This window comes from Cavia porcellus, unplaced genomic scaffold (genome assembly GCF_034190915.1).
Source record: "Cavia porcellus strain 051 isolate PalLab524CR breed Dunkin Hartley unplaced genomic scaffold, mCavPor4.1 scaffold_33, whole genome shotgun sequence".
Lineage (NCBI taxonomy): Eukaryota > Metazoa > Chordata > Mammalia > Rodentia > Caviidae > Cavia > Cavia porcellus.
The window spans coordinates 14092804-14104861 of record NW_026947516.1 but is presented as its reverse complement, the minus strand read 5'-3'; the positions used below and the strand labels follow the sequence as shown (position 1 = coordinate 14104861).

Here is a 12058-nt window from a genome sequence, read left to right as displayed (position 1 = left end):
CACAAGATAAATCTGCAGCATCTTCTTTTGATCTGGAACATCTTTCTTTCAAGAAGGAAGTGTTCAAAATACAAAAGGATAGGGTCAAGATAAAGGAACCAAAGTGTCAATCTGAGTGAGCTCCTAATGGCCAGAGCTGGAAAAAATAAAGTGGTACTGTTTTATAACTCAAAGTATGAATTAAATATACATGAGTTCATACTGATATAAATAAATGACTGAAATCATAAATGGAGAAGAAGAGATAAAACAGCAAAGAAGTCCAAATAATTCATGTAGACATTTTCCCCTTATAACTGCCTCTCTCTTTCTCTTTCTCTCTCTCTCTCTCTCTCTCTCTCTCTCTCTCTCAATATGAAATGTTTCATGAATTTTCATGTTATGCTTGTGCTGGACACATAATTATCTTCTCTGTATCCACCCAACTTTATTGTATGTGCTACCGAAGCAAGCACAACCCATCTCTGATGTAAGGCTAAACCTAGTAGCCTTTCTTTCAAGGAGTACAACATGGAAAGTAGTTACCAGGATTCACAGTGGAGAATCCTGGGAGCAAATAGGTCAGCCAGGTGATCAGCAGTAACAAGTCACCCTGACAATGGGTTCCTCAGATATGATACATGAACATGGCTCTTTACCTCTGTGGATTTTCCTCCTCAAAAAGCCACAACCTCGGTCTAAGGATACAGAAAACATTAGATAAACACAAATGGAGAGACATTCTACAAAACACCCAGAGAGTAGTCCTCAAGATGAGAGCTATCATTTTAGTCCATTCCACTCTACACTGCGACTGTAGAATGGAATCTCAGTACACGTTTTGGAAGAGAGGCAAAGAGAAGGAGGGTGGGTGTGAGGAGAAGAAAGGAAGGGTTTCATAAATAACCACAGTTGAACCTTATGTATCACTTACTATGACCCAGACATTTATTAATGTTTTTCCCTCTCTGAGGAATCCTATGATATGGCTCTGGAGTTATTTTCACTTCTCATAGGAAGAAATAGAAACAAAAAGAGATTGAAAACATCAGACCATGCTGGCTCCAGAGTTTGTGCTCTTAGCCATTCACTCAAACCACCACCCACTGTGTAATCCATGTGCTGGCAGCTGGATTTCTCCACAAATAGGTCCAGTCTTTTCCCAGCTTTCCCACCTGGATCCCAGTCCTGTTCTATCAGGGGAATATCCTCGGTTCTTAAGATACCCTAAGGCTTGCCAGGTGCTTGTGCCTGTTGGATCCGTCTCCTCCTGCCTTCGCTTGACCCTGGCTATGCTAATAGTGGGAGCTTGTCTTCTGGATCTTGTGCAGGTCTCTGGCCATGAGCATTTGATATGCAGCCGTGAGAGTCCGGCCCTTCTTAACTGTTACCCAGTCTGCTAGGCCATATCTGGAGACATGGGCTTCCTGAGTTCCATCTCCCGGTGCCTGTGTGTCTTCAGTGACCTGTGGTACAGATCGGATGGTGCACTTTGTGCTAATAGCCACTGAAGGCTTCACCCATTCCCACCCCACGTTCATCTTTGCTGGTAACTCTAGTCTCATTTCCAAGAGAGGAAACAGGTCTTGCAGTTGTTCTGTAATTTACCCAAATTCAGCAGCAAAGCTGGACCTTAACTCAAGGCTCTGCTGCACTTATCACTTTCTGCTTTGGATTTATTTTGGTGGGACCACCTCCTGTTCTCTAGAAGAATGTGAAACTTTTGAGACCAAGAGCTATTTTATTCATCCAGATGAATCTTATATACTTAACAGTGGGTGAATGTTTGTAAAAATGAAAGCAACATACAGAAGATGCAATTGGTAGGATTAAAGGTAGGATTATATATATAAGGATTATATATATATATATATATATATATATAATTTCCTGATTATAATATTATACTCACCCATTATAGTATTAGATCCAAATACAGAAATGTACAATACAGAAGATATTTGTTTGTTTGTTGAGACTGAGTCTCACTAGGTGGCCAAGTTGCCTAAGTTTGTACAATACACAAACTCCACTCCTCAGGGATAATCATTATTAAAAGTTTGGTGTATGCTATTCAAGATTTTTCTTGTGTGTGTCCCAGCATATAATTGTACAGAGTTCTTTGGTAAAGTTGGGATCATATAATGTGTGCCATTCTATTTTTTCCCACATCTCACTGTTTCAAATATGCAGATCTGTCTTCTGGTTTTTTAAATAGCTGTGCTACATATATTGTTATGGATGTAACATTTATTTACTGAATCTTCTGTTGACTGACAATTCAGTGTATCCTAATTCTTTGACCTTACCAGCAGGACTACAGCAGACATTTCCAGAGGGAAGATGGTTTACAGTGAAGCATGCTCAGCAGAGGAGGAGACCTCTCAGGATGGAAGAGACAACAGACAACAGATACAGGTGAAGCAGATTTTCAAGCAGGGAGAAGGATGACCAGAGCAGAGCCAGGGATGGGCTCTCAGCCTAGAAAGGGCAAGTGTCACCTTTCCTTGGGGACAAAAGGGAAAGCACACAGGTTCTTGGAGGAGGAATCTTGTTGTGAGATGGCGGGGAGGCTGGCGGCATAGAACATATTTTGGCGTAGAGAGGAAGGAAGTTGGGAAAGTACCTGTTGGAGGCCCTCCAGCTTCCTCCTGATGCAGGCCCTGAAGTTAAGCGCTAGGGTAGAGGGCATCGGGTCAGAAAGATCAGTACCAGGGGCTGAGGATATGTGGGAGATGGCCAGTTAATTCCTATAGGCAAGGACACTGGAAAACACAAAAACCCCCTGTGAGGTTTGAGGCCCAGGGCTCAGGTAGAGATGAAGATTCCTGAAGGCTGATTTCTACTGCTCAGGCTGGTTCTCCACAAGTTCTTCATTTGACACTGGCTTGCAGGATCCATTCTTCCCTTCCACCAATGTGTATCTTTCCTCTGTCCTTCCAATTCTTCTGGGTTTTTTTTTTTCAATCTTCACATCTAGGGAAATAGTGCTTGTGGCACTGGAGAAGCCATTATTTTATTTTCCTTTCTACGTCTGGGCCACCAATGAATTTCACGACTGTCTTCTCAGGTCAGAAATGACTGGGAGATGCTGGGAAGGAGGTGGGAAGAATTTGGGAATGTAAATTAGTATAACCAGTACGGAAATCAGTGTGGAAGCTCCTCAAAACACTAAAAATAGAGCCTGGGACATAGCTCAGTGAAACAGCGCCTGCCCGGCAAGTGAGAAGTCATGAGTTTGATTCCTGGTAGCCCCACCCTACACACACACACACACACACACACACACACACACACACACACACTAAAAATAACTAAGCATGCTGATGAAGGCTTGTGATCTCAGCACTCTGGGAGGCTGAGCCAGCAAGATCAGGAGTTTGAGACCAGCTTAGGCAACTTGGCCACTTAGTGAGACTCAGTCTCAACAAACAAACAAACAATAGCCTAAAATTAGACTAACCATAAGATCCTACTATAGCACTGCTTGATATATTTCCCCAAAGAATTAAAGTCAGCACACTGTAGAGATACCTGTTTATCTATGTTTTTTTGTGGCATAGTTCACAACACCTAAGCTATGGAATCAGTATCAATGACCATCAATTGATGAGTGGATAAAGACATAGCTATAATAGAGCCAAATATGATTCAGCCATAAAAAAGGATAAAATCATGTCATGTGCAGGAAACTGGATGGAGTGAAGACAGGCATGTAAAGTGAAACAGACAAGACTCAGAAAGTCAAATATCATATTTTCTTTCATACGTAGAATCTAGAAAAATTTATATTAAAAAGAAATCATGAAACTAAAAAGACAACCATTAAAAAGAAGAAGGGGATGGGGCAGAAGAAAGAAGAAAGGTAATCAAAGGAGTTGAAAATGATCAAAGTACATTATATGCGAATATGTTATATACATGTCAAAATGAAACCTGCTGCTTTGTATAACTAGTACAGCACACACACATATGCACGAGAAAGAGGAGAGGCAGAGACAGAGACAGTCAGAGACAGAGAGACAGGGACCAGGGAAGATCCAGCCTAGGGCAACAGAGTTCATAGCAATCCTGACACCAGATGGCGCTCACTGCACACTAGTTCGAACTTCCTGATTAGGCAGGTGGTTTCAGTTTGATAACGTGTGGAGTATAAAATTTTAAACTGCTATTAAAGTTAAGAAAATAGATACACATATAAATATTTTACTTTTGGCTTGAGGGGAAGTTTCAGTTACAGGATCTCAAGTTTAAAAAAAAACACTTTCATAATTTGCCAAAAGAATATCAAAATGCTTAAAATTTAAGAAAAACAAACACTAGGAAGCGGTAATTTTTGCTCCTGCCGTTTTAGAATAGGTAGAAGATTTTAACTAAATTCTAAGCTAGAGGGCAGTCAATTTTATAAACTATGAAACGTATGAAATCAAGTTCAGAGTTTCCACACGATAATCTGAATCCACTGAGTTAAATTTTGAAACACTGAACAAAAAGGATTAGATAAGAAACCGAGCCCAGTGGAAAAGTATTCAAACAGGGAAAAGTATGTCTGGTATCCGATGTGATTCTGTCCACCAACTCAAACGTGCAGCGAGACAACTGGAATGTGTGTGACTTCCATTCCTTTCTGTCTGTGAGCTCTCCACCTCCCTCCCTGTCCAGAAGCTTAACACAGACCCTCAGGGAGTGCAGCAGTGTACTCCTAACCTCAGAGGACTGGGGAACGATTTCTAGGTCTGATTGACAAGCCAGGGGGGTAGTGGTGGGAGTGGGGGTGGCACGATGAATTCATTTTTAACGTGGCATTTTTAAAAATTGTAAGTTGTGAAGTAGAATGCATACTGTAGATGCTTAATTGATGTAATCCCATTTTTAGAGTTATAGTACTGTTACACTTGTCCTCCAGTTTATTTTTTAGTTGCATATTTTATTAGTATATATTAGCAATACATGATGTCTACATTTGTTTTGGGGAATATATATATCCTTCCACCCCATCTCTCCCTCTTCCTCCCCCTTCTCCTGACTTCCATTCCCATCTCTAAAGACTGCCATTACTTTATGTTTTGGATTTCTCATATAAGGAAACTATGTGATATATAACTTTTGGGTCTGACTTATTTCACTTAACATAATGGTCTCAAGACTCATCCATTTTCCTGCAAGTGCCACGACTTCCTCCTTCTTTATGGCTGAATAATGCCATTGTTATATCTGCCACATTTTTCTCGCCCATTTGTTCACTGACGGGCTGTTTCCAGAGCCTAGCTATTGTGAATTGCACTGCTGCCACAAGCATGGAGCTATATATATATATCACTGTATGATGATTCTTTTGGCCGTACACCAAGGAGAGATAATACTGGGTGAGATAGAATTTCAGTTTTTAGGGGTTTTTTTAGGCATCTCCACCAACAATGCAAAAGAGTTCCCTTTCCCCCACAGCCTGACCACTATAACGTAGATGTGTCCTTGGTGATAACGATTCTGACTAGAATGATGTGGAATCTCCAAATCATTTTAATTTGCATTTCTCTAATGGCTAAAGATGAGGAATATTTTTTCATGTACTTATTAGCCATTTGTATTTCTTTTGGGGAGTTTCTGTTCAGTTCATTTGCTCTTTTTTTTTTTTTTTTAAATTAGGTTGTTTGGCTTCGGGGTGCTAATTTTTTGAGTTCTTTGTAAGTTCTAGGTATTAGTCAGGAGACTATCTAGCAAAAAGTTTTCCCATTCTGTAGGTTGTTTCAGCACCCTGTTGATATTTTCATTTGCTGAACTAAAGCTTTTTAATTTGATGTAGTTTCATTGGTTGATTCTTGGTATTATTTCTTGGACTATTGGTGTTCTGTTCAGAAAATCCTTCCCTGTGAACTATAGCTTCAAGTGAGTATTTTCTAGCAGTTTCAGAGTTTCTACATTTTATATTTCAAGGTCTTTGACCCATTTCTGTTGGTTTTAGCTGAGACTGAGAAGGATGGGTCTAGTTTCATTATTCTGCATGTGGATGATGTTTTCCCAGTACCATTTGTTAAAGAGATCATGTTTTGCCCAGCATATGTTTTGGACTCTCTGTCAAACATCAGATGGTTGTAAATGCATGGGGTTGTTCCCGTGTTTTCTAGTATATGCGATTGGGCTACAAGTCTATTTTAGTTTATTTTTGTTTATGTGTTGAGACAGGGCCCAACTATGAAGTGCAGCCTGACCTTGAACTCAATATGTAGTCCAGGATGGCCTCAAACTCACAACAATTCTGCCTCAGCCTCCCGAGTGCTAGGATTGCAGGTGTGCGCCACCATGCTTGGCTCTATATGCCTCTATCAGCACAACTGATTTCTTGACTTCTTTTTTAAAAATTTTGTTGGTACTCTTTTGATATACATAACGGTCACATTCATTGTAAGGAATTTGCACCTGTACATGATATATCTTGGTTCTTTTTTCCTCCATTCCCCTCCCGCTTCAGACCTTCTTCCCCTCTCCACTTATAAAGGTTTTGTTTCCATTTTTCCGTCTATTTTCTTTTTCTCTTCTTGCTTGCTTTTCGCCTCACCCTCTCTTGTTGCCCTTATCATTTGAACATTTTCTTGCCACTTCCCAATATCTATTCTCTCAATTTTGGTCCTTATTTATAGTTTCAGCTTCTCACAAGAGAAAAATGTGGAAATTAAATGTATATGTCCAATTTATTTCAGTTAAAATTATGTTCTCAAGGTGCATTCATTTACCTAAAAATATCTCAAATTGTCCTTATTTATGGCAATGTAGTACTCCACTGTATATAAAACCCACGCTTTCTTTATCCACTCATCAATTACTGGGCATCTGAGCCATTTCCAAGATGTTCCCATTCCCAATTGTACTGCTATAAACGTAGGTATGCATATATCATGGTGATATGTTGCTTTTAAATCTTTTAGGAAAATATCAAAAAAGGAATAGCTGAATCAAATTGAATCTCTAGTTTTACTTTCTAGGAAGCTCTGTAGTGACTTTCATAGTGATTGTACCAATTTACATGCCTATCAACAATGGCAAAAGTTCCATTTCTCTCGCATCTTCACCGGCATTTGTTATTGGTTGATTTGTTGATTACAGCCATTCTTTCTAGAGTAAGATGGAATCTCAGTGTTGTTTTAATTTGTATTTCTTGAATAATAACTGATGTTGTACTTTTTTTTCATATTTGCTGTTTGTATTTCTTCCCCTGAGAAGTATCTATTCATCTCAGGTGCCAATTTTTTCAAAATTAGAGGGTTCTTATTTTTCGAGTTGTTTATATATTTTAAAAATAAGTCCTTTGATGCTGGGACATGGAGGAGACCACCAAGGACTCAACTAGCCAGCCTTCCTGATAAGCCTCACAAGTGGGATGCAGGAAGAGAAAAGTGAGCTTACAGGTGGAAGGGTTGAGAATCAACCCCCACCTTACCTTCAAGCTGGTTCGGAGGACAGGCAGAGTTGATAGCCACTAAGGTACACAAAGTAACTAAATGTTTGTGCTGTTTGGTTGATTTTGCAGGCCTGGGGCCAGTGGACTTGGCATCTATTGGAAGAATAACACTATGCAATATAGCAAATATGGGGGATTTCCTTTTTGAAATCCATATTGCTCTCACTGTTTTGTTTTTTCTTACTAATTGTTTTACTTTATTCAACGTTCTGTTTTGATTGGTTTTATTCTGTTTGGTTTTTGGTTTGATTTTGCTACAGCTGATGGAATGGACAACCATTGTGAAGATAACAAGATCTACTATGGCAGCTATTGGTGTTTTCCTGGTATTGTGCTTTGAAGTTCTGTACCAATTTTGCTACTTTGTTTTGATTGGTGTTTTTCTGCTTCATTCTGTTGGATTTTATTATCTTTAAAGTAGGAAAAATAAGTCCTTTGAGGACTAGCTGGTATAATTTTTTTCCCGCACCATGGGTTGTCTCCTCATTCGAGTGGTTGTTTCTTTTGCTGTGTAAAACCTTTTTAATAAGATGAGATCTTAGTTGTTGGTTCTTCGTGATAGTTTCTGTGCAATCAGAGTTTTATTCGTAAAGTCTTTGTCTGCACCGGTGTCTTCAAGTATTCTACCTAGTCTATCTCCTACCAGTTTATGTTTTAATATTTAAATCTTTGATCCATTTCAATTTTAGTTTATTGCATGATGAGAGAATGTGGGATGAATCCCACTTGGTCATGGTGTATGATCTTGTTGATTATTTGCTGCATACTGCATACCAGTATCATATTGAGGATTTTTGTGTCTACGTTCATTAGGGAGATGGACCTATATAGTTCCATTTTGTGTTTGGATCTATCTTTGATTTTGGTATCAGCATAATGCTTGTGAAGGTAGTGATTCTATCATTTTTAAGGCAGGTATACAGTGAATGGAAACCTATAACCACTGGTCTCTGGATGAAAGAGAATGGTTTTCTTCATCTTACCAATGCAAGTATGACATCATGTTTTACAGACCTAATTTATCTGTATAGAGTGACTATTAATTGAGAATATACTATTTATTTATTGTTGAATCTTGATGGTACTTTAGAGGGAGTTTTATTTTTTTCCTATATTTTGACATTAATCTCTGAATTATGAAGAATGAGAAATTGTCCTTCTTCCCCATTTCTACTCCCTATTTATCTTGGGACTGGCAATGTGGTCAAATGACCTCTCACCTCTTTATCTTCAGCCTCCACAAGCAGATTGTGGCCTTTTTGCTTTTATTGTCTTCAAGTCAACTCTCTGTGACAAGTAGCCCTCACTTTGGCACAAAGGCTTGAATTTCTCCTTTTCTAGCTTGGACTTTATAAATTAACTCTATTGGGTGGAAGGATTGGCGAATCCCAAGGTAATAACTCAAGTTATGGCCATTGTCTTACTTCCCATGTCTCTGAGATGAAATACTCAACACCTACGATTTAAGAGAAGAGAGGATTATTTTGGCTCATGATTCAGTCCATAGCCAATTCCGAGGCAGGGGAGCAGGTCACAGAGGCATTGCAGAGGAGAGCTGCTCAGTGCATGTTGGACAGGAAGCAGAGAGTAAAGGAAGGAGCCAGGGAGGGAGATAAAGCCTTGCAGACCATGCTCCCATGCCCCACCTCTTCTAAATAGACCCCACCTGCCAGCAAGAAGCTACAAATCCCCACAATCCAATCATATTACAGACACAGGAGGCACTGAGGACCATTTTAGATCTAAAGTATAACAGCCATCAAATTCAGCAAACACTGGCTCAACACCCTACATTTCTCCATTGTGCCTATTCATTTGGACACAGCTGTTAGTACTCAGATCCCCCAAGTCCCAACAATGCCGAAAACTTCGGCCTTTCTAAGTGGGATTCTCAGTTCTGGGGAGAGCTTCATGAGGCATAACATTTGAGGTCAGCCCCTCTGCTGAGGAAGGAAGTAAACTCTCTGCCTGTCACATTCTAGTAAAAAGCCACTTTATATTTTCATGCATAAACCTTTATCTGGTCACCTGCACCATGGTTTTAAGTGAAGTTTTAATAAAACAGGCTATACCTGAAAGAATTTAAGCTCACATATGACAGTGATGAAGACCAGTGGTACACAGAGTTATCAGGAGAAGGGCAGGAGAGGACAAAGTGAGACCCAGGTTCTGATTCTTATGGGTACACTTCCTGGAGAGCTGCTCAGTGCATGTTGGACAGGAAACAATTTTATGCCAGTCAGCATTTGGCACTACTTCAAACCTTCGGCTTTTTCTTCTTGTTGGATCAGAGCAAAAAGCAGAACTGGGAGAATCTGTGAACTTGGATCAACAAAAAGGGACTTTTCCTCAGAGAAGTTTTAAGCAGGAAGTGGTCAGTGTTCTTATGGTAGAGAGAAGACGATGGAAAAGAAAATAAAATATACTTTAAAAAGCTTATAGAGATGAGCTGTGGGTATCTGAGACATTTCTGAAAAGTTTGTTGGACTTCAGTCCAAAAAAACTAAAAGTAGACCAAGTAGTGTTTAAGAATATGTATTGAACAGAAGGACTAAACTAAGTGTTGCCCTATAAATTCACCAAAGTTATAATATATGAATATAGCACATGAAGCATTAGCATAAATTTTGTACACAGCAGAAAATATTTCTCAGACAATATTCGCTAAAAGAAAAATATTACAACTATTCACCAAGTGAAGAATATAAGATTAATCTCGAGAGATCGTAAATTGATTATATATCTGAAATAATAAATAAAATAAGTATGTTAACATCTATGAAACACTCGATAGATGGTGGGTCTTTTGTTGAGCACTTTTCATGGATTACAGTATCTCACTTAGGTTTACAACTAACCTGTCTAGAAGGCTGTGTGCACTTATCAGTAATTCCAGTATACACAAAAATGCAATTATATACACACTTGCATGCATACCTTTCAATAAACATATAAATGTTTATGGACAGGTATATATGGAGATACACAACATTTACACACACAACTCTGGCAAGTGAGAGTTCCAGGATCTTTGAGTCAGTTGACTGCAGGAAGCAATTTTGAAACATCCATGCCTCAAGCCTATTCAGCAATAGCTTTCATGAACTGTAGTAAAGCAGGATGAAAAGGCCTGCCATCCCTTAAGATGACAAGTTACAGCACATTAAACATCCAGATGCCATTTTTGAACCAGGGTGAGGGGGGCAGGGAAGAGAGTTAGTGGGTAGACTGTTCAGAAATGTGAAAGAGAGAGAGTGGGAGAAAAAGAAAGCACTCTGAGTGAGTGAGAGGGAGAGACAGGGGAGATTCCACCGATACTTAAACCTAGCCTCCCAAATAAGAATACTCAGTGGGGAGCATTGAAGTGCAGACCTATCGCCTAGCTGTGGGCTCTAAGAGCACCAAAGTTTATACACAGAAGGAAAAGGAGCCATTTAGCCCAACTTGAAAGCCCAGGATTTTGTTGCTGGAGTGTCCCCTATGTTGAAAGTCCCTGGTATCCCAAAGAAAGATACAGTGCTTCCCAAAGTGCCCTGCAGGTGGGTTCTTGCTACAGTCCCTAAGCTATTTTCAGAAAGGCATATTTATGGCTCCCGAAGATGAAGATCTCTGATGTGGAGCTTGGGAGCCACATGGTTTTTAAGCTTCTTAGGTGACTCCAGAAGCCTTTAAAATGAAAGGACCAATTGGGCCAGTTGGATAGAGCTGTATCGGTTTTGGGGTAAGGCCAACTACTTCCTCTGTAACCTTGGCACAGTTGACATAACCTAATCCCACCTCCCTGAGTTAATCCATTACCTTAAGTTGAAGCTAATAATGCCAGGTTTGTAGATGGGTTGTGAAAAGTTAATGGAATCAATGAAACATTTAATTTTCATTTGCTACTTATTAGTCACTTCCTTCCTCTTTCTCCTTCATCCCCCACTCAGTAATATTGTCATGGGATCAGTGACTTTATCTTGCGTCCTTCTTCCTAAAATCTTCTTCACTTTCTCCATGGTTCTCACTCCCTTTCTTGTCCCATCTTCATGAGTAGGAATTAAGGCTGGAGTTATTTTAAAATGCATCCTATCTATTCAGAACATGCTTCCTGTTGCCAGCTCTGGAAAGCTGATCATCTCACCAGTTACTCTATTGCGTTGTGTTAATGGACAGGAGTAATGTGTTAAAGTAACACCAGGCAGGTTATAAATTAAGTAGGAATTTCAGGTAGGATGACTCAGTTCACAAGCAACTGCACTGTGTCAACTTCAGGCTTAAGAGCAAGAGATAGGAACTAGAAACTGTTTTATTTAATGTATGTCACCAAGTAACTAAGTCCTGCATGGTGAGCCTCCATTTGGACCTTGCCCAGGAATGTTATTCACCTTCTCTTTGACAGCAATCAAGACCTAATTCTCCAAACAGCTCAAACCATCTTCTTAGCATGGCAGTCCCACTGAAAATAAGACACAGATATAAATTAAGTGAATATTAATACAAAGTGTTGCTAAAGATATCTGCTCATGCAATTCACTGTTATAAAAGTTCCTGGACTCTATATCTCATTGTGTATCATACATGAGCATGATGACATCCAAGTTGGTAATCTCTGTCACCTGAAGTGTTGTCACCAGCCAGAAA

At 39.6% G+C, this 12058-nt stretch overlaps 1 non-coding gene across 1 annotated transcript; it reads right to left on the bottom strand.

The window, feature by feature from the left end:
- Positions 1 to 348: 348 nt before the first annotated feature.
- LOC111754857 (U6 spliceosomal RNA) lies at positions 349 to 455 on the bottom strand. The gene has a single exon (XR_002789531.1). It is a non-coding gene; the product is annotated as a U6 spliceosomal RNA (small nuclear RNA).
- Between the last annotated feature and the right edge of the window lie 11603 nt (positions 456 to 12058).